Source organism: Lontra canadensis, unplaced genomic scaffold (genome assembly GCF_010015895.1).
Source record: "Lontra canadensis isolate GAN:19392208 unplaced genomic scaffold, GSC_riverotter_1.0 scaffold33, whole genome shotgun sequence".
NCBI classification, from domain to species: Eukaryota; Metazoa; Chordata; class Mammalia; order Carnivora; family Mustelidae; genus Lontra; species Lontra canadensis.
Window position 1 is genome coordinate 13,385,310 of NW_022631027.1, and position 19,549 is coordinate 13,404,858.

The window sequence follows — 19,549 nt, forward strand, 5'->3', positions numbered from 1 at the left end:
CATATACATATACATATACGTGTGTGTGTGTGTGTGTGTGTGTGTATAAAAATAAAAGAAGTCATTTCCCTGAATCTAATTTGTAGCAATAGATGTAGACCTCTAGAAATCACACCCATCAGTCCAAGTTTCTGTAAGAAATTAGGAAGTCCATAAACCTTCTGTTTAAGTTTTGTTACTTTTCAAAAATGCTGTTAATAAGTACATACATCTGAGTACAAAGGAACTGCTGATAATGGATCTTGATTATTAAACACCTAGTGGTCTACTGAATACACAGAAAATTATATTCAGAATAGTATTATTTAAAAGTGGTTCATATAGATGTGCTTATACCATTGAAAAATGGTAATCTAGGTCAACTAACTCTGAATTTGTTTTTGTTTTTATCATTTGGGGCAAACATGTCAGTCTTCTTAATCTCTAACGTACAATTCATCTGTAAATTGCAATTTCAGAACTGCTTTAACTTGTCATCAAAAAGCTATAGGTTAAGCACGTGTTACCTAAAAACATAGGTGAAATCATCAAGAAGAATGTTGGTTCAAAATAATAAAGGCATTTACCTTAAGTATTCACTGAAATAGTAATAAAGCAGATGTCAGCTGGTAGCGTTCTGCCCACCTCTGTGGCTTCTCAGTACATCTAACAGATAACGTTTGCTTCTTCTGCTTATGGAAATTGTGGAGAGGAAGGGAGGTGTGGCTCAAGGCTGGGGCAGGGCAATTTCCTGTTTTGCAGTTCCTTCCTTTCAGAGCTTCACAGGCAAGAATGCTTTTGTGATGTTGCCTGTAAATGGGCCAGACGGGCTTTTATCGCCCTGGGCTTATATTTTTGGTGGTTTTAAAAACAGGTGAGGCTCCCTAAGATCATACAGCATTTTCTATTTTAAACTCTTTAAATTTGGAAACTCTGTTAGTGTTCAGCATTTAGGAGGAGCAGTATTTCATTCAACCCTTCTGCCCACCTTGCATGTGACATTTAGCTGTGGACCAGGAAAATCAGCTGTTTGCTTTTGATTGGTGAAAGGTGTGTTTCTCAAGTTTAACTGAATAAATCTTTTCAGTTTTTTTTTTTTTTCTATTCTCCTTTTGGCATCCTGGTAATGAACTTCCTCTGAGCTATAAATAAGCTCACACATTTATATACACATACATTCATACACACATACACACACACACGCGCGCTTCACGCCCGTGAGCACGTTGTATTTAGTACATATATTTAAGTGCTGATTCACTATGCTTGCAGCAGTGTACCCACTGATTTTGAATCTTAGTAGCCATGAAGAGGCATATACTTTCTCTGTGACAAAGCTTATGTCCATAAAGCTTATGTTCCCCCACCCCGTATATACTGAATTAAGGGGACGTACTTTCTCTGTTTAGAATTGTGCATTTACCCGTTTATCTTTCCCTTTAAGGGATGGAGCTGTGTTTTAGTTCCTCACAATAGCCCCAGCATCTAGAACACTGCAGGACACATCCTAAGTGCTCAGTAAATATTTGTGGCTTGAATGGCTGAATGCTTAATAAATAAATATGAGTAACATTGATAAATAAAAGTTAATCTTCCACTATTCCTGAAAGTTTAATATGGAATAACTTAAAAGCTGTAGTACATAAGAATAAATTATGAAGTCAGGACAAATTGTAAAAATAATAGCAAGAATCCTAGTGTCTTGTACTAATTTATACTTTTAAGGTTACTGAGTAAGACAAAATATTTTATATAACTCTGAAATTTTAGAACTGAAATGGGCTTTGTTAATATGTATAACCATTTGATATCAGTATTATAGATGAGAATCTTAATTTTGGCCACTTGAAATGTGTTTGTGATACCTGATGTGAGTGCAGGTGATTGGCCCATCTGGGTTAGTCTGTAATTAACACGCCCTATGTATGTTTGCCTGGGACTCACCTGGCAATTATGCAAGTTGGAGCCGTCTCTGCTCAGTGTTATACAAATATCTGGACAGAACAGACTCGCATTTAGATGTATCCCCAGTGAAGCACTATAAACTTCCTGCTCAGTGAGATAATTATGAGCATATATACAGAATTATATATATATATATATATATATATATATATATATATATATATATATACTAGAATATATGCAGAATATAAACCTCTGGAGGTAATACGTCCAAGTTCTATGCAAAATGAAGTTATTTGGCTGCTGAACAACTGCTGTGGTGATTTCCACCATGGTAAAAATTTGTATTGGATCCATTGGATTGTGTTTTTGTTTTCTCTGTTGTTGTTTATTGTGTCTGTTGTCTAAAAATAGATGTATGGTAATTTAGAAAAGTAGACTCACTTTTGCAGAACCCTGAAGGTACCACTGTAAGAAATTCACTAGGAAAAACTCTGCTCCAGTCCTGCTTCCTCATGTTTCAGTTGGAGAATCTGAGCCCAGAGAGATCAGGTACCTTGCCCAAGGTCAAATCCAGTTAGTGAGAGACTAGAACCCAAATCCCCAATTTCCTAGTTGGAGCTTTATCCATTCACAGCATGTAACTGAGCAGTGCTAGTCTTGGAATAATGCTACAGCTACACCATAATTTTCTGCAGAAGAATCAAAATCGCATGTAGTGTGGAAGGGCAGAGCTTTCCAGTTACAAAGCAATGTATCACTCAGTCATGCAGTTTCTTTTCCAGGTACCATCTGAGCTTTAATTCTGGCTAATGGGGCTAACACTCCAAACACCTTAATGGAGTGGCAAATGCAGTGGCAGTTCTGCTGATGCTTGCTTTGGGGATCTCCATGGGTGGCTTAGACTAGGTCTAAGTGTCAGGAGTGATAGGAAAACAGGAGAACAAAGGACTGACATGAAGCAGTTCAGGCTGGATCTCAGGACAGTGCTTTCCAAGCTTCTTTCCCTATAAATACCCCAGTAAGAACCATATTTCACACTGCCCTTTAGTACACGCTATTCACATGTATAACCGAAACAAAATGCTCATGAAACAATTCTTCCTTTACAATGGGGAAGGTAAACTGATTTTATATTCTGCCCTATTTTATGGAAAAAAAAAATCTTTACCCTATTAAATTGATTTTGCTACTCAATAATGGGCAATTACCTTCTGTTTGTAAAACTCAGCCCTTGCAGAATCTGTGCTTCGATCTGAAATGTATGTGCATGTTTTTTAAGGTATCAGTTTTGGCACCGAATATCCAGGTGATTGTTTGGCCCGTCTGGGTTAGCCTGCGATTAAACATGAACAGCTAAAGGAAAATGGAAAGTGCTCTGAACTCCTCAAAAAGCCCCTCTGTCTAAATATCAGGATGTCCAGCTGGCTTCCACATGACATTGATTCAGTTGATAACTTGATGGCTGGGACAAGCTGAGTCTTGTTTTAAGACCTCAAGTAACTGCAATCTGTCTTTTCTTATCTTACTTTCATTTGAATCACTATGTTTCCCTCAAACCCCTACACATCCCCTTCTTCCTGGCAGCCAAAAAGTGCATTTATTCACTCGTGACAACCTTGAATGAGAGAAGCCTGTGCTCAGCTCAGCGCTGGGGCGCCTGGGGAGCCAGTGCTGAGCCCCGGGTCTCTGGGTCTGTTATGGGACTGCCTAGTCCAGTGTAGTTTCTGTATTCATGCCGATGGTACGTGATGCCCTATGCACTTCATGACATCTAATCTTAAACCTTAGGTTTGTAAGAGTTTCTGAATGCATAATTTTAGTCTATGTAAGTTTCATTTCAAGAAATCTCTTCTGTTTGATGTAGTGAGTAAAATAGCCTTTGTCCCCATTGCGGACAGTGAATTGAAATAAAAAGCCCTCTCCATATGTATTTTCTGAAATTTTAAATAAAAGAGGAGCTAACTGGAGCTCCTGGTGAGGTTACTGTGTGTTGAGTTATTCCTAAGACCTTTAGTGCCCAAAACATGGTGACTGCATGAGGAAGCTAGGCAAGCCCATGTCAGCTACTAGGGTCCCCTGTTAGTGCCGCCACTCTGCCCTGTGTGTCTTTCTTAGTTCTCTTCTTTATTACTCTTCTGCCCCAGCCTTGTGTCCCTTGTGCTTACCCCCCTCACCCTTCATGACAAATGCTTATAGAGCCCCTAAGTTTTCATTATGGAAAACTAAGCTTTTATGATGAGGACCGGAAGCTAGGGATGTAGTTAGCAAATTCAGTTAATCAAAGTGAATAGTGGGACTAGGAAAGTGTTACCTCAGTCTGAAAGAACTGTTTGGAGTTGCTACAGTACCTCAAAGCCTGACTGAATAGGGGAGTAAAATGTTACATAGTTTAAAATTAATGAGTAGACAGACAAGCCTTTCCATGTGAACGTACGCACGCACCGTGGGATGAATCAGATGTGACACTTGTGTCGAGAGGTGGTGTGTGAGTCATTTAGTGGGGCTTGCTTTGAGAAATATCTAATAAGAGAAAACTGTAATTCCCTTCTCAGAGAAATCTTTCCTGATGTTTTTTCCATAATTTGTTTGCCTACTCCTTCCCTACTCCCCATCTGCTTATTTTGTCATTTCTTAGTATTTGACCCACAAGGTTAAGCAATGCTAGCTTTTCTTTTCTTTTCTTTTTTTTTTTTTTTAAAGATTTTATTTATTTGACAGACAGAGATCACAAGTAGGCAGAGAGAAAGGAGGAAGCAGGCTCCCCACTCAGCAGAGAGCCGGATGCGGGGCTCAATCCCAGAACCCCGGGATCATGACCTGAGCCGAAGGCAGAGGCTTTAACCCACTGAGCCACCCAGGCGCCCCGTAATGCTAGCTTTTCTTACCTTATCTTACAGTTGATTATGTCCAGTATCAGCTACTAGAATAAACTCCTTGCAATCACTTGCTTTGCCATCTCTCTCCCACTAGAGTAAGCTCCTTGAAGGAACGGGTGACTCTTCCTTCTGTTTGTATCCCCTTGACTTCTCACACCAGGGTCTTGGCTGCAGTGCTTTAATTTGAAATCAACTGCTTGTTAGAAGTTATGAGAATGGACCCATCCTGTACAAAGAATTGATGGATATGCTGTAACTCCTCTAATAGCATTGTGAGGTATTGTCTGCCTTGGAATTGGGGACACTTAAGATGCCGCTTGTTGGATGTGATAAGATATTTCTGTTCCCTTCAGAAATGTCTGAAAAGTTGAGAAAATTCTCAGTATCTGCAAGTGAGTAGTAGTTTTGGCAGCAAACTACATCTTTTACCCGGAGCCACATTTTACATTTTTATTCTTTTCCTGGAAACACATCTGTGAACTAATGGAAAGAGTGACAAAATGGGATTAACATTTTAAAACAGTTTCTAAAATCATTTTGTTTGCTTGTTTCCAAGCAAAAGTATGAATTAAAAAACAACCACATCCACTTTTAGGACATCCTGGCATCAGGCTATGCCATTATTAGCACGGAGTTAAAAAAATATATTAGATACTACATTTTATACATGTGTACTCACTGATGACAATATTATCCTTCTGAATTCGTGGAAGAGGAAGTCAGATTTAAGTTGTTGATTAAGATCCTTCTATTACAATAAAGAATTTTGGGATTTACCCAGAATGTGGGCCACTGGACTCTTTCTATAAACTCTATTTTACTTTTTTAAATGAATATTGGTTGACCTAGATCTGAAGTTAAATACAAAGACTGCAGGTTGGGATTCTGGCTTTTACTGTATCTACTCTAGCAATTCAAAGAATAATTTCTCCTCTGAAGAATTGCTCCAGTGGAACTGTGTACAGAGCAGTGATTCTTCCCTAAGTTGCAGAAGCAGACAGATCTTAGAGAGAGGTCCTCCCTTTGCCCTGCCTGCCCACTCCTACCCTTCCCCACTCCTCTTCCTGACTGTGCTAGGAAACCCAGAGAAATTAAGGAACTTGACCCAAGAGGCAGAACAGGGAGGGACCAGAACTCCCTTCCTTTTGGCATTTCCATCCTTCTTCCCTATTCGTTAGCAGCCCCCAGCTTACTGAGGCGCCGAGAGTCCCAGTTAGCACCACTGTGTGAAATAACCAGTTACACTTTTCTTACACGTTGCCCTTGGCTTCCATTTATGGCTGTTACTCACTTACCACTCCTAGTTATCTCCATGTGGCTCTCCTTCATCTTTGATTTTTCCCTGCTACTTCCACCTCTTTCCACTCCCTCTGTTTCTGATCACTTCTCTCCTGTTGCTTTGTTACCTTCCTTTCCCTGCTCCTCCTTTCCTCATTGGCTCCTATGTAGAAAAGCAGTATTGTCATAATTTGAGTTTTATGGTTACATGTCACAGAAATTGGCTCTGACTTGCTCACACTTAAAACTTGAATTTTTGTGATTTTCCTGTTAGCTTAGTTGAAAGAGGGAAGTAGAGGGCTCTTGTAGCCTTCATTGAGTTTATATTCTGCTGTGGGACAGGAACTCTGTGGTAATAGCATAGCGACTGGCTGGCTGCTTCAGATTGGGAGTTGAGAGAAACCCTCCCTGAGGTGATGACTGTTAATCTGATGAAGAGGAAGAACATTTTAGGCAGAGGGAATAGCATGTAGAAAGCCTTTCGAGGTGGGAATGAACTTGGTATGATTGAGGATGCAAGAGAAAGCTGAGGTGGCTGGAACAAGGGGAAAAGGGGCTGAGGTCTCCGCCAGGGCTGTTGTATGAGGGGAAGAGTTTGGATTTTATTCTCCACGAGGGAAGCTGTTGGAGAGTTGAAATGATCTGTTTTGCACTGGAAAAGGCTTTTTTTAAAAAAGATTTTATTTATTTATTTGACACAGAGAGAGTGCGTAAGCAGGGGAGCAGCAGGCAGAGGGAGAGGGAGAAGCAGGCTCCCTGCTGAGCAAGAAGCCTGATTTGGGACTCGATCCCAAGATCCTGAGATCATGACCTGAGCTGATGGCAGATATTTACCCGACTGAGCCAGCCAGGCGCCCCTGAAAAGGACTTCTAAAACTCATCTTTCAGTACTCTGCTTAAAGCTCTCCATGGTACACTTGGCTCTGGGTTTCAGATTTCTCTTATGCTACCATGCCATAATGGTCTGATTATTTACATGTCTGCCTTCCCTACTGTCTTCATTTCTGTGTCCCTAAAATATAACTCAGTCCCTACTAGTAGATTTGTCACATGGATTGTCAAGGGCATAGGCAAAAAGCCTTTTGTTGTACCCTTGGAATTTCACAGAGAATATTGGCTTCCTTATCAACTATCACTTGAAGCTAATTAAATAATATGTATTTATAGTTCTGTGATAAAATTCAGGTATTTAGCCTCACTTCTATAAGGCTTATTATAACAGCGGTTCTAAACCATGATTTTGTGTCAGAAATACCCGCAGGCCAGACTTCTCATATCTGGTGAATCGGAATCTCAGGGGAGAGAAATCAGGATATCTATATCTTAAAACAGCTTTGAAGGTTTTTTCTGAGGCATATTCGAAGTTGGGGATCCCCTGGCTTCTATTAGAATATACGAAGTTAAAAAAAAAAAGAAGAAGATATGAAGTAATATAAAAGGGCTACTCCTGAGGTTAGGAATATATCTGACTTGTTCTTGGTGCCTGGTACCAGTAATTCTTTCCTGAATGAAGAAATGAACCACCTGTGTATAAAACTGTGGCAAATTCTCTGCTCATCTACTTCTTTTCCTCTCTTCTTCCTTATTTTCCTTACTACGAGTAAATCTGTCCTCCAGTCTTGCTGCTGATCAACAGACAGGTTATGAAATCACTGAGCAGAGTGAAGGAGGGGGCTTTCTAAAAGCAGTGAGCTTTAGCTACAGCAGTGAGCTGGAAGGGGAGGGAAATTTCCAGTAGCTGCAGGGAAGGTGGATAGACATCCTATATGTTACATATATTGGCTATGCATGCAATAGATCTGTTGGTTGGATTTAAGTTACTTTTATTTAAGGTGGAATCACCTTCAGTTGTTTCAGTTGTACTGTGTGTGGAATTAATAAACTTTCAGGGAACATGGTTACTTCTTTAAAAGATCTATACACATTTCAGAATGATTAATTCCATTATGTTCTTGAAGGACAGTTCTGTCATGTGGCATATATTTGAACAGTTTGGGCTAATACACAGAAAAATGGCCCTGGAATCCTTTCTGCAAACACCTGACTGATGGGCAAAGCTCTTGTTTCTCCTGCTTTCTCTAAGCAACAAATCTTTGTAAATACTAGAAGAGAACAACCAGTTCCTTGTTTGTGTTCATTGTTGGTTTTCTATTCTTGAGTCAATTCAAAGAACAGTAGCTTACAAGTTACTAGGAGATTCTAGATCTGAGATTTAGTTCACATGCTATGTGGATTCTGTCTTAGAAGTTTGGATGATATCTCTTCGACAAAACTTCTTCAATGTGGAAAAGGATAAGATGCCTATATTCAAAAAGGGTTCTTTTTTTGGTCCCTCAGGTGCTTGCTCTAGTTACTAAAATGAATACATTTAGTTGTCTGGTCTACCTCCTACCCTCTGCCTAAACTGCTATAATTTGCTGAAAGTTCAGAGGAAGCAAGCCATACTTTGGTCATATTGCTTTCCCTTCCTGGTTGGGTTCCATTCCTGGCGAGTTTGGCAGTCTTCCCCCTGTGTTTGTCCCGAAAGTTTCTGACCTTTCTCATCCACTTTCTTTCCCAATTATCTCCCTTTGGTTACAGCAAGAAAATCTTTCTCCTCTCATATTTGCCACGACTCCTGTTGCCTCAGATTTGGAATCAGTCCTAATCATAATGCCAAATACTGAGGAAAACTCTGCATTTTGAAGTGAAATTAGATACATCAAAATACCAGTCAAACATTTGAAATAATTCAAAGTTCACTTTCAAGTCATTCAAAACATGTGTGATGGTTTCCTCGTGTTTTATTTTTCTAATCCAGGCTTTCCTCAAGTATTAGCATTGAGGGAAGAGAATTTAAAAAGCAAACATGCCTCTTTAATTCAATTATTTTGTTTTAGTTTTTAGTCTTTGAAATTGTTTTCCACCACAGTTTATTTTAGATGTGTGTTTTTAATGATTATCATGGACTCCATGATCATTTTTGTACTAATCTAAGAGACGGACAACCATAAGGTTTTATCTTGGAAACTATTTCCAGAGATCTAAATATTAGCCTTTACAAATACACTTTTGGAATATAATTTAGCTGCAAGTTGAAGACATTCTATAATTGGTTATAGGTGTTAAGAGAATTCAAACACTGATGCTTGGTCTGATGTAGATCTGTTATCTACATCTTCATCATAAAGGAAGTTATGGTCTTTTCCTTCTAAGCCTGATCAAATTCAGTCCTTGCTTTAAGAACACATCACTTTTTTTGCCTTTCTTTCTTAATTTGAGAGGTTTTATGAAATCAAATTCATACTATATCCAGAAATAATCCGTGAAACTCAGCATGAGGAATTTTTGACATGGAACCATTCCATCTGAGAGTGTTATTCAATTACTGCTCTGGAGTGAGTCTGTTTTTCTATTTCCTATAGTGACTGGCTTCTGACGGTGACACAGTGTTATGTTTACCTGTGTGTCATACCATAATAGCATTATACTCAGCTTGTGTGAGACTAGGGACTCAGGTTTTTTGGGACCAAATATTTTTTCCTTTTCCCCTTTAAAAGGGGCTCTTTAGACTTCTGCGTGCTGAGAACATTGGCTTAGCATTTCCTCGGTTTGCTTTAATAAGGGGCTGAGCTAGTTCAATGAGGTCCAAGCAGCTCGGCAACGTCTGTGTTGGAACACGAGCCATCTCCAGACAGGAGAAGCCTGAGGTGTTACTGAGATCGGCTAGCAAGGGATGTGTGTTCGTCCAGACTGTAGAAGTCAGTTCTGGTCGAATATCTTTGCAGGCTGTTAACATTCCACTTCCTGTCAATTTAGGAAGACACACAGGGCTAATGTTGTCTACGATCTTCCTAAATTTCCCATCAAAGGAGCTGCCACTGGTTTCACTCTCTTCACGCCCACGAGAGGCAGAGATAGTATTTTTGTTCTAAAAATGAGTTCTCAAATAAATAAAGTCCACTGTGTATCAAATCTCGAATTCAAAATAAAATGTAAAGAGATGAACTTGAGACTATTTCAGAACAAACATCATGTCAGCCAGAGAGTACGGTCATCCCTAGACCTTGTTCTCTTAAGGACGCCAGATGAGTATTAAGTATTTTTAGGGCAGAAATAAGTGATAGGGATGGAGGCCTGGCATCAGATTCTGCCTGACTTCTAGACTTAGTGTGGCCTCCTTATTTGTTTAGCAAATGCGTTGTCTTTGCAGGCCTCATAATCTGTGATTTATAATAGACTCAAAACTGGAAGAACAGGGAGAACGACTCACCTTGCTTTATAATGTGTTAAAGACAAGGTGCGTTCATTCTTGTTTTAATTAGGCTATTCAGTACAACAGATTTTAGATAGACTGAATAAAATAAAGGCTGTTTTAAATATTCAGTTGCTTTTCTGGTTTGCAATCGGACTAAACTATCTAATTTGTAAGTGATTGTTTAACACTGAATATTTTTATTTCCATAAACAATGAGAACAAAAGTAGAATCAATGTGCATTTGTGGGATGTTTGGCTTTTTTCTTTCTTTTTTTTTTTTTTTTAAGTTTTAAAGCTGAATGTTGATATTGTTTTCTTAGTCACTGATTATAATGAAAGGAAATGATTAAGAAGAGAAATGTTGCTAAAAAGAGTAAAATTAAACATTTTGTTTGTGCTTGCATATGACGGTTAAACTTAATGCTATCTTCAGGAAAAAGCGGTTTATAAATTAAGTGCCCTGACACTTAAGAAGTCTGAGAATCACACAGGGCGCCTGGGTGGCTCAGTGGGTTAAGCCTCTGCCTTTGGCTCAGGTCATGATCTCAGGGTCCTGGGATCAAGCCCCTCATCGGGTTCTCTGCTCAGCGGGGAGCATGCTTCCCCCTCTCTCTCTGCCTGCCTCTCTGCCTACTTGTGATCTCTGACTGTCAAATAAATAAATAGAATAAAAAAAAAAAAAGTCTGAGAATCAAATGTTGGGAGCCAAGGAAGAGACAAGAGACTTTAAAAGGTTTTTTTTTTTTTTTAACGTTTTTCTTTTTTTTTTTTGAATTTTATTTTATTTTATTTATTTATTTTTAAAATTTTATTTATTTATTTATTCGACAGAGATCACAAGTAGTCAGAGAGGCAGGCTGAGACAGAGAGGGGAAGCAGGCTCCCCGCCGAGCAGAGAGCCCGATGTGGGACTTGATCCCAGGACCCCGAGATCATGACCTGAGCTGAAGGCAAAGGCTTTAATCCACTGAGCCACCCAGGCGCCCTATTTTATTTTTTTCAGTGTTCCAAAATTCATTGTTTAAAAGTTTTATGTTCCAACTCTTTGCAGAGTTTCTCACCTCATGGTGTGTTTTTGTAGATGTTCATTCGATGGGCTTTGGTGGCTCATTCTTTGCTAGTTACTGGTAATTGCTTTCCTCTCCTAAAAATAAACCTTGCCTAGTGTTCTTATTCTTTTGTTCATGAGAAGTTCACATAAGGAAAAATGAGTATAGCATCAGTTCTCTTCTGGTTACATGTACTTTGTTGGGGAAAGATGTGGGCCACCTCAAGGATCTTCTGGTATTTTGACAATGGATTTGATAAAATGGGGTCCACAGCATGTATCTTCTTTTTTTTTTTTTTTAAGATTTTATTTATTTATTGACAGAAAGACAATGAGAGAGAGCACGAGAGGGGAGAAGGTCAGAGGGAGAAGCAGACTCTCCACTGAGCGGGGAGCCCAATGCAGGACATGATCCCAGGATTCTGGGATCATGACCTGAGCCGAAGGCAGTTGCTTAACCAACTGAGCCACCCAGGTGCCCCACAGCATTTATCTTATGATTGTTGGTTCTAAGGCACCAGGAGATGCACAAGGCCATTTGAAGAGGCAGGACTGAGAGTAGGGTCAACATGGGTACTTTAAAATGAGAGGGCAGAGTTAAATGATGGTCTGTATGTTACAGTCTTGGTATCTAGCCATCATGGGGGACGTTTACAGCCTCATGTTTCGATGTTTGTACACATAGACAGGCCTTAGGACTCCAGGGTCAGAAGTAATAGTTGTGGATCCAGATTCCCGTGCATACAGGGGTCAAAAGGAGAAAAGAAATATTTTGGGACCAAAGTTTATCTCCTTTCTGTGGTCCCTTGCTATGGAAGAGCTGTATGCGTAATACAAATCTGAGCACTTTACATATCATATCAATTCATTAAATCTTCCCCACAGTCTCATGAGGCAGTTACAGTGCTTATCCCTATGTTACAGGTAAGGAAGTAGAAGCACAGAGAATTCATGAGATATGACTCCGTGAAAGAGCCTGGATTTGAATCCAGGCAGCTTGGCTGTGGACTTGGGGTGCCTGACCACTGCACTTGATCACCTATGCTCTATCTAGCTAGGTTATCCATGTCCTGTGACCACGTCACACTTGTTCTCACATAAAACACACCCTTTCTCTCCGCTGTTTGTTTGTGCATCCGTCAGACATTTTTTGAGTATGGGCCATGTGCCAAGCAGTATTGAGTCCTGCGCACAGAGAAGAGGCAAACGTCCTGCTTGACTTATAGTCTAGGCAGAGAGACAGACTGAAATCACCCCGGAAGACTAACTTGGGTAAAAATTTGAGGGAGGAAGGCAGCACACTTTGAGAATGGAGGAAGGGGCCTGATCTCATCAGGTTGAGGAAGAAGCCTGCCCTACCAGAGTGGCTTAGAGCTGTGGTCCCAAGGAAGGGAAGAGGTAGCCATCTAAACGCGACCATGTTGCAAGGAAGGCTTGCGTCGAGTCAGGGTCCTTTGCCGACTGTTCCCCAGTCCTCTTTAGAGCCCTTGTTGTCAGCAGTTTTGAGTTCCTTAACGAAGTTGCGGACTGTCCCCATGTCCTGGTGTGTATGCAGGTTCCCCTGCAAAACTGTAAGCATTAAGTACAGACACATTGATCCTTGGTGACTTGCGTGTTCTCTTCCACCTCCTGCTTCCTGCCTTTTACCAGGTGTTGGGAGTTGTAGAGGGTACATTCCAAACAGACACAGGGAAACTGGGACAGTGAATGTCTGGGTCAGGCAGTGTGCTTGGACCCTTGAAATACTTCGTATAAGCTAATGCACATCATCTGAGCTAGAACTCTTACTTGTAGAATCAGTATCTGTCTTACCTTTTCTTTTAGTACATCACTGAAGAATTGACTACATCTTGTTTGATGCTCTCAAATAACTGGGCTCTGAAAGTTAATTTCACTAGCTCCCTTGGGCATTATCACTAAAATTGTAGGGACACATTTAGAAAGTCTCATTCACTTGATTATTATTTAAGCTAAATTAACTCTCCAGGGTGGCTGCACTTATAGAACCTTACATGTTTAAAGCTAAACATATATTCCCAGAGCATCTATCTGATAGGAGGCATCGTACGGCTTATAAAGGTATAAAAACAATAAAAACATGTCTATTGCACTTAAGGAGCTTTATACTTGGGTTTAAAGGGAAATAATTACAACAGAGCTGTCAGGAGCCCATCAGGAAGTGGTTAGGAGGGCTGTGGGGAGCCAGACTGCCTGACTCCACCACACCCTAGCTGTGCGACCTTGAGCAACCCATTCTCAGCATTTCATGTATAAATGGAAATGGGTTAATAATGGAACCGACTTCAGGGTGATTGTGAGAGGATTATTAAGCCAAATTATGCCAAGTGCTTAGAATAGCACCTGGCACATAGTATTCACCCTGTAACTTTTTATTATTACCGTTGTTATCATGGTCATTATCATTCTTATAGTTGAATCTAAGGAATTGGAGAAGGGTTTCTGAGCTTAAGAAAAATTGCATGGCAGAGGTGGTATTCAAGTTAAGTCTGATGAAATAGGAAGAATTTTAATAGCGTAGAGGTGTGGAGTATCCCAGAAGAGACCTCAGATGAAGGTGTCAGGTATGTTTCTGGAATGGTGAGGCATCAGTTGGCACCTTGTTTTGGTGAAGGGTGGGCGGTCTGGCTGGGGTTTTTGGGCAGGATTGAGACTCTCAGAGTCCTGTTCCAGAGTTGCTGGAGTAGGCAGGAGGGGAGGAAGAAAGAAACCGTGTTAGACCTAGAGTGTAGTGAGAAGGGTTTGAAATAAGGTGATGGTATAGTCATGACAGAAAGGTGAAATGCAGATTCACCGGAAAACTAAATGCGGTTAAAGATTTAGGGCCCTTAACGTGGTTGGGCTTCTTTCCTTCAGGTCATTAGAGGGACCTTAAGTGGTGGTTTTATAAAATCTGAAAAATACTTGTATACTTTTCTTTTTGTCCCCAAATCTTCTGTTTCAGCCACTCAGGCTGTAGAGGCTTTAGACAAAGAATCAGTCTGGATATTGATTGGATGAGGATGGACGCAATGAAAGAGAGAGGCCAGGGTCACAGGTGACTTTCGAGATTGAGTTTGGTGGACCGGGAGGAACTCCAGATGACAGACACGGGGATGGTGGGAGAAGCCAGTGAGGGAGCAGTGCTTTCAAACTAAGTGGGGGCTCTACACTGATTAGCTTCACCAGGGAAACATTCTCTTATTACTTCTGCCCATCCCTGTCCTCAATTGCTGTCTTGCAAGTACGATAAATTATATGGGGTTTGGGAGAGAGGCCTGTACACGACTGTTAATTAGTGGAATAGAATCCAAAGCACATATTCTACAGAGGGACATCTTTGTAATGTCCCCATTTAGTACTCTGTGTATGTTGGAACTACCTGTTGGAAAATTTTAAGGAAAATTTCTCTTTTGGTTTTAAGTCTTTCATATTTAGTAAATTTTAGGGCTTCTAGACTGTTTTTAATATCTGTTTTCTGGTAACTTTTCTATTTTGAAGAAATTTAATTGACTCAGAAATGGTCAGACTGCTAATCTCACAGCTATCATGTCAGTGTTCTGGTGGCAGTACCTGAAGGGGAAAGGCTGTTCTCAGCATTTGTTTCCTCTTTTATAAACAAGCAATGTAGTAAACCAATAACAGGAAATCAAATGCCAAAATTAAAGAATACTCTCTCAGATGACCAAATCAAATCCTCAAGAGTATTTCCGCTTTACAGGTCACAGAATGTAAATATAATTAGAATAGGGGCATAGGTTTCATCTTTAGCTGTATATGGGATGTGTGTCTGTGTTGCCTTTGATAGTAAGTCTTTTTTTGGAGAAATAATAGCACCTAAAAACACAGCTAAAGATAGTTAGAACTGAGGCAAATGTCCCCAGAGAAAGACCATCAGCCAATTTGTGACTAAAAGTCTGGTTTAGCCCTTCTATATTAAGCCATTTGTTGTTTGAAGAATCACTTTTTATGTATCAGAGGGATTAAATGATCTGAATGGAGAAATACCATTGTAAATTTCAAAATGCTTCTGAAATTTATGTATATTATTTCTGGACAGGCTTTAAAGATTTAATGACCACAGGATTTAATAAAAAGAAGTGATTTAGAAATATTTTTGGATTAATTTAAAGAGGATTTTATTTAACTTCCCAAGTTCGCCTGCTATTCTTCTATAAAATTAGCCCAAACGTGATATTTTGAAGCATTGTTTCTCAATGTGTGGTGTGCACAAACTTTTAAATATTGTAAATTATGTATTTTAATATCCATTTATGTCTAGAATCTAAATGGCAGATGATACTGGTTTTCTGTTAACAGCAATGACATAAAACACTTCAGAATAAATTGATTTAAAAGAGTGTGTCTGTTTAAGGAGAAATAATAATACATGGTCCTATGTATGGTGTCAGAAGTTGGAAAAGTTGATGTAATGATTTGTTGAAGTGTAGGAAACATTGCCTTATTGGTAAATCATATAAATTATATCTTATAATACTATAACTTAAGTGATATTGTTTTTTTTTTTTAAGATTTTTTTTATTTATTTGACAGGCAGAGATCACAAGTAGGCAGAGAGGCAGGCAGAGAGAGAGAGAGAGAGGAGGAGGAAGCAGGCTCCCTGCTGAGCAGAGAGCCCACTGCGGGGCTCAATCACAGGACCCTGGGATCATGACCTGAGCTGAAGGCAGAGGCTTTAACCCACTGAGCCACCCCGGCGCCCCATTAAGTGATATTGTTAAATAAAAACCTCACAGCCATTGGTTGGTTGGTTGGTTATTTATTTATTTATTTTTAAATACTGGCTCTTTAAGAATTTTTTAGTAAAGAAATTGAGAGAATTGTTTGGATCCTTGGTATCTGGCATTAAAGTTAATTAAGCAAAAACTCAATCACTTTATTTTATTTATTTATATATATATATATATATTTAACGACTTTGTTTATTTATTTGATGGAGAGAGAGACACAGCGAGAGAGGGAACACAAGCAGGGAGAATGGGAGAGGCAGAGGGAGAAGCAGGCTCCCCACTGAGCAGGGAGCCTGATGGAGGGCTCTATCCCAGGACCCTGGGATCATCATGACCTGAGCCAAATCCGAGCCACCTAGGCACACCAACACAATCACTTTAACTGGTTAGCTTCTAGTAAGTTAAAAATAAGAACGTGTCTGTCCAGTGCTATTCTATTGAGAGGTTTCTAGGAATTCCAGGCAAGAGTGGTATACTTTGATAAAAGGCATGTCCTCACTCCTCCAGGGGTAACTTAGAGTGGTACGTACATCAAGCACTATGCAGAAGGCTTTTGTTAGTTTTACCTATCAAAAGTTTGGGGAGATTCTTTCAGTTTGTGTTTATCTATGCTAATATCTAGTGAGGAGAGTAGACAATGTATTTTTTTCCCCTGGGAGGCAGAAAAGGAAAATTAAAAGATTTAGAAGATGCTTTGAAATTAATTTTATTCAGAAAATATTTTTTAGAGATATTAAAATATCTGACAACCAATTTTTGATATTAAATTTGGTTTTATTTTTATTATATTTTTATTTTTTTAAAAGATTTTTTCATTTATTCATTTCAGAGAGAGAGAAAGAGAGCATGCTTGTGCAAGCCAGAGAGCATGAGCAGGGGGAGGGGAGGAGGGAGAGAGAGAAGCAGGCTCTCTGCTGAGCAGGGGGTAGATACAGGCTCTATCCCAGGACCCTGTCCCAGGACCCTGAGATTATGAACTGAGCCTAAGGCTCACGTTAACCGATTTAAGCTCAGGCTTAACCAGCTGAGCCACCCAGATGCCCCTGGTTTCATTTTTAAAAAGAGTAGACATTTACTATTTAACTGATTTAGTTACTCTACATTTGAAAAACAAATTAATCTATGTCTGTACAAAATATAAGACGTGGAGATAGTAGAAAATGTCAAGTAGAAAGTATTCCTTTCTTCCTCCAGTCCCTTTCCTTGCCCTATTCCTCAGACGCAACTATTGTTACCAGTTTGAAGTCACCTAGTTTTAAGAAGTCAAGTGGTCGTGATCCCAGAATCCCAGGATTGAGTCCCTTATCTGGCTCCCAGCTCTGCGGGGAGTCTGCTTCTGTCTCTGACCTTCTCCCCTCCCGTGCTTTCTCTCTTTCTTTCTCCCTCTCAAATAAATAAATAAAATCTTAAAAAAAAAAAAAAAGTCAAGTGTAATGGTGTTTTAGGAATTTGGAAGAATAGGAATTTTTTCCCCCCATTTGTGCTGCTGTTGCGTTATGTTTATATTTTTTAGCAGATTACCGACTTTGGAGTCGGATCTTTGTTTGAATTCTAACTCTGTCAAAGAGCAGCAGTGTGAGTTTGGAAAGTTCCGTGCCTTTCTGGGCTTTAGATTCCTCAGCAGCAAGGCTTAATAAATGTTTTTATTATTCCCAGCTTTAGTCAGGCCTAGTTTGTCTCTCTGTCTCACTTTCTCTTTTAATAGGAGACATATCCCAGAAGATGTAGCATTAAGAATCTTTGACAAAAAAATATCTGTGACATGTTCTTTTTCAGAAGTAAATTTGGTACTTTAATGACCCTAGCATGCATACAGTAAGGCACTCATTTATTACGTTTCACCGATCATCAGGTTGTAAAAGGTCATTGTATTTACCTACCCCTGGACCCTTCTGGGAATTTAGATGGCCTCTGCTGGGTTTCATTTTGCACTTATTAATAATTTAGCACTGGGATAAAAATAAAAACAGACTCTCATCTTACAGTGTGAGAACATGGGTCATGTGTGCTAAGTCATGCAGGTAAGATGAGTAGCTAAACCCTGTGGGGTATCCAGGTTAAAGAAGTATTTCATGTGGTCTTTTGCCTCTCTTGCAGAATGGCTGCCCTGAAATTAAAGGGAATTAATGTAATTGCTGCTGAGGAAGGAAATGTATTTTTGCTTTTCAAAGGTTGCTGTCTGAGCTTTAATTATGTCATGCAAACATAGAAGCATTTTCCAGCAGCTTTCCCTTTTAGCAGAGGTAGTCAGCTTTCCAGTAGTGCTGCATCTTTATGCTTGAGAAATCACCGCATTATTACCATCTCTATTTATAGAGTATAACCTCCCATTAAGGCACAGCAAAATCCTGTTTTTATATTGTTTACTGAAAGTGGGCTTTAAAGCCAGGGTTGATTTAAGTGGATTTTTCTGATTATTGGAGATGCAACTAGAGCTGTGATTCTCCTGTATAATGAGTGACTCACGCCTAGATCATTCTTTACAGTGGTTTCATTTTCTGGGCTGTTCTTGTTTCACGTTCAGTTGGTTTTGGTTGGTGTGTCTCTATCAGACCGTCAGGCTTGCTTGTCAAGTAGTACAGAGCTTTCTTTTAAAGGCTTTAAGTCTATTTTATATATTTATTTTAGTTTTCTTTCTTTAGAAGACAGAATTAAGATGTATTCTAGTCCTGAAAATATTAATAGTTAAAAATGCATGAAATATATTGCTAGTGGGCTAGCTTAAAACTCAGAGGAGATTTGCAAGTAAAGAGGAAGGCCCTGCTTTTTAAGAACTGAGACCCTGGCACTCTTGCTGAAATGCACAGGGTTTTGAAATAATGCCATTAATTCTAGGTAGAGAGGATCTTTGGGAATAAAATTTGATTCAAACTATAGAGGAAAGGACCAATGTTCTCAGCTCAAAGTTAAGATATTAAATTATACTTAGAATATAATTGGAGTCTGCCTATGGTTTGTATTGCTCTGCACAATTTGGCCACCACGTGGTTCTCCTTCCCACGTCCCAGCCACACTGAGGATCTCTCTGTCCGATCACCAAGCTCTTTCCCTTGGCAAGGATGGTGCCCTCGTTATTCCCACTGCCTGGCAAGTGCTTCCTCCTTTTCCTTGCTTTTCCATGGCGTGTGCCCTGCAGATCTTACCCTACAAGTCTCTGAGGGAGCCTTCTCTGTGCCTTCTCTCAAGCAACCCCTTTCTATTCTCTTTCCAGAACCCTGTTTATTTCCTTTTTAGCACCTATCTCAGAATGTGTTTGTTTTTGTTAACTATTGTCTTTGCCGTGTAATGTAAATTCTATCAAGAGAGGTACCAGTACCATACAGTGCCTAGCACATATTATATAGTCAATATGTTGATTAGGTTGTTTATTGGTTTGAAGAGCTCCTTTTTGTTTCTTTAAGATTAGTTTATCATGCTGGGCCAGAGGGATTTAAGTATCCTCAGTATCAACAGTCAAGCCAGTGTGTTTTCTAGT

At 39.6% G+C, this 19,549-nt stretch overlaps 1 protein-coding gene across 4 annotated transcripts in view; it reads left to right on the forward strand.

Annotated features, from left to right (window-relative positions):
• Positions 1-19,549, forward strand: part of CDC14A (cell division cycle 14A) — a 170,507-nt gene that overhangs the window by 43,966 nt on the left and 106,992 nt on the right. The gene's annotated exons all lie outside the window — the stretch shown is intronic.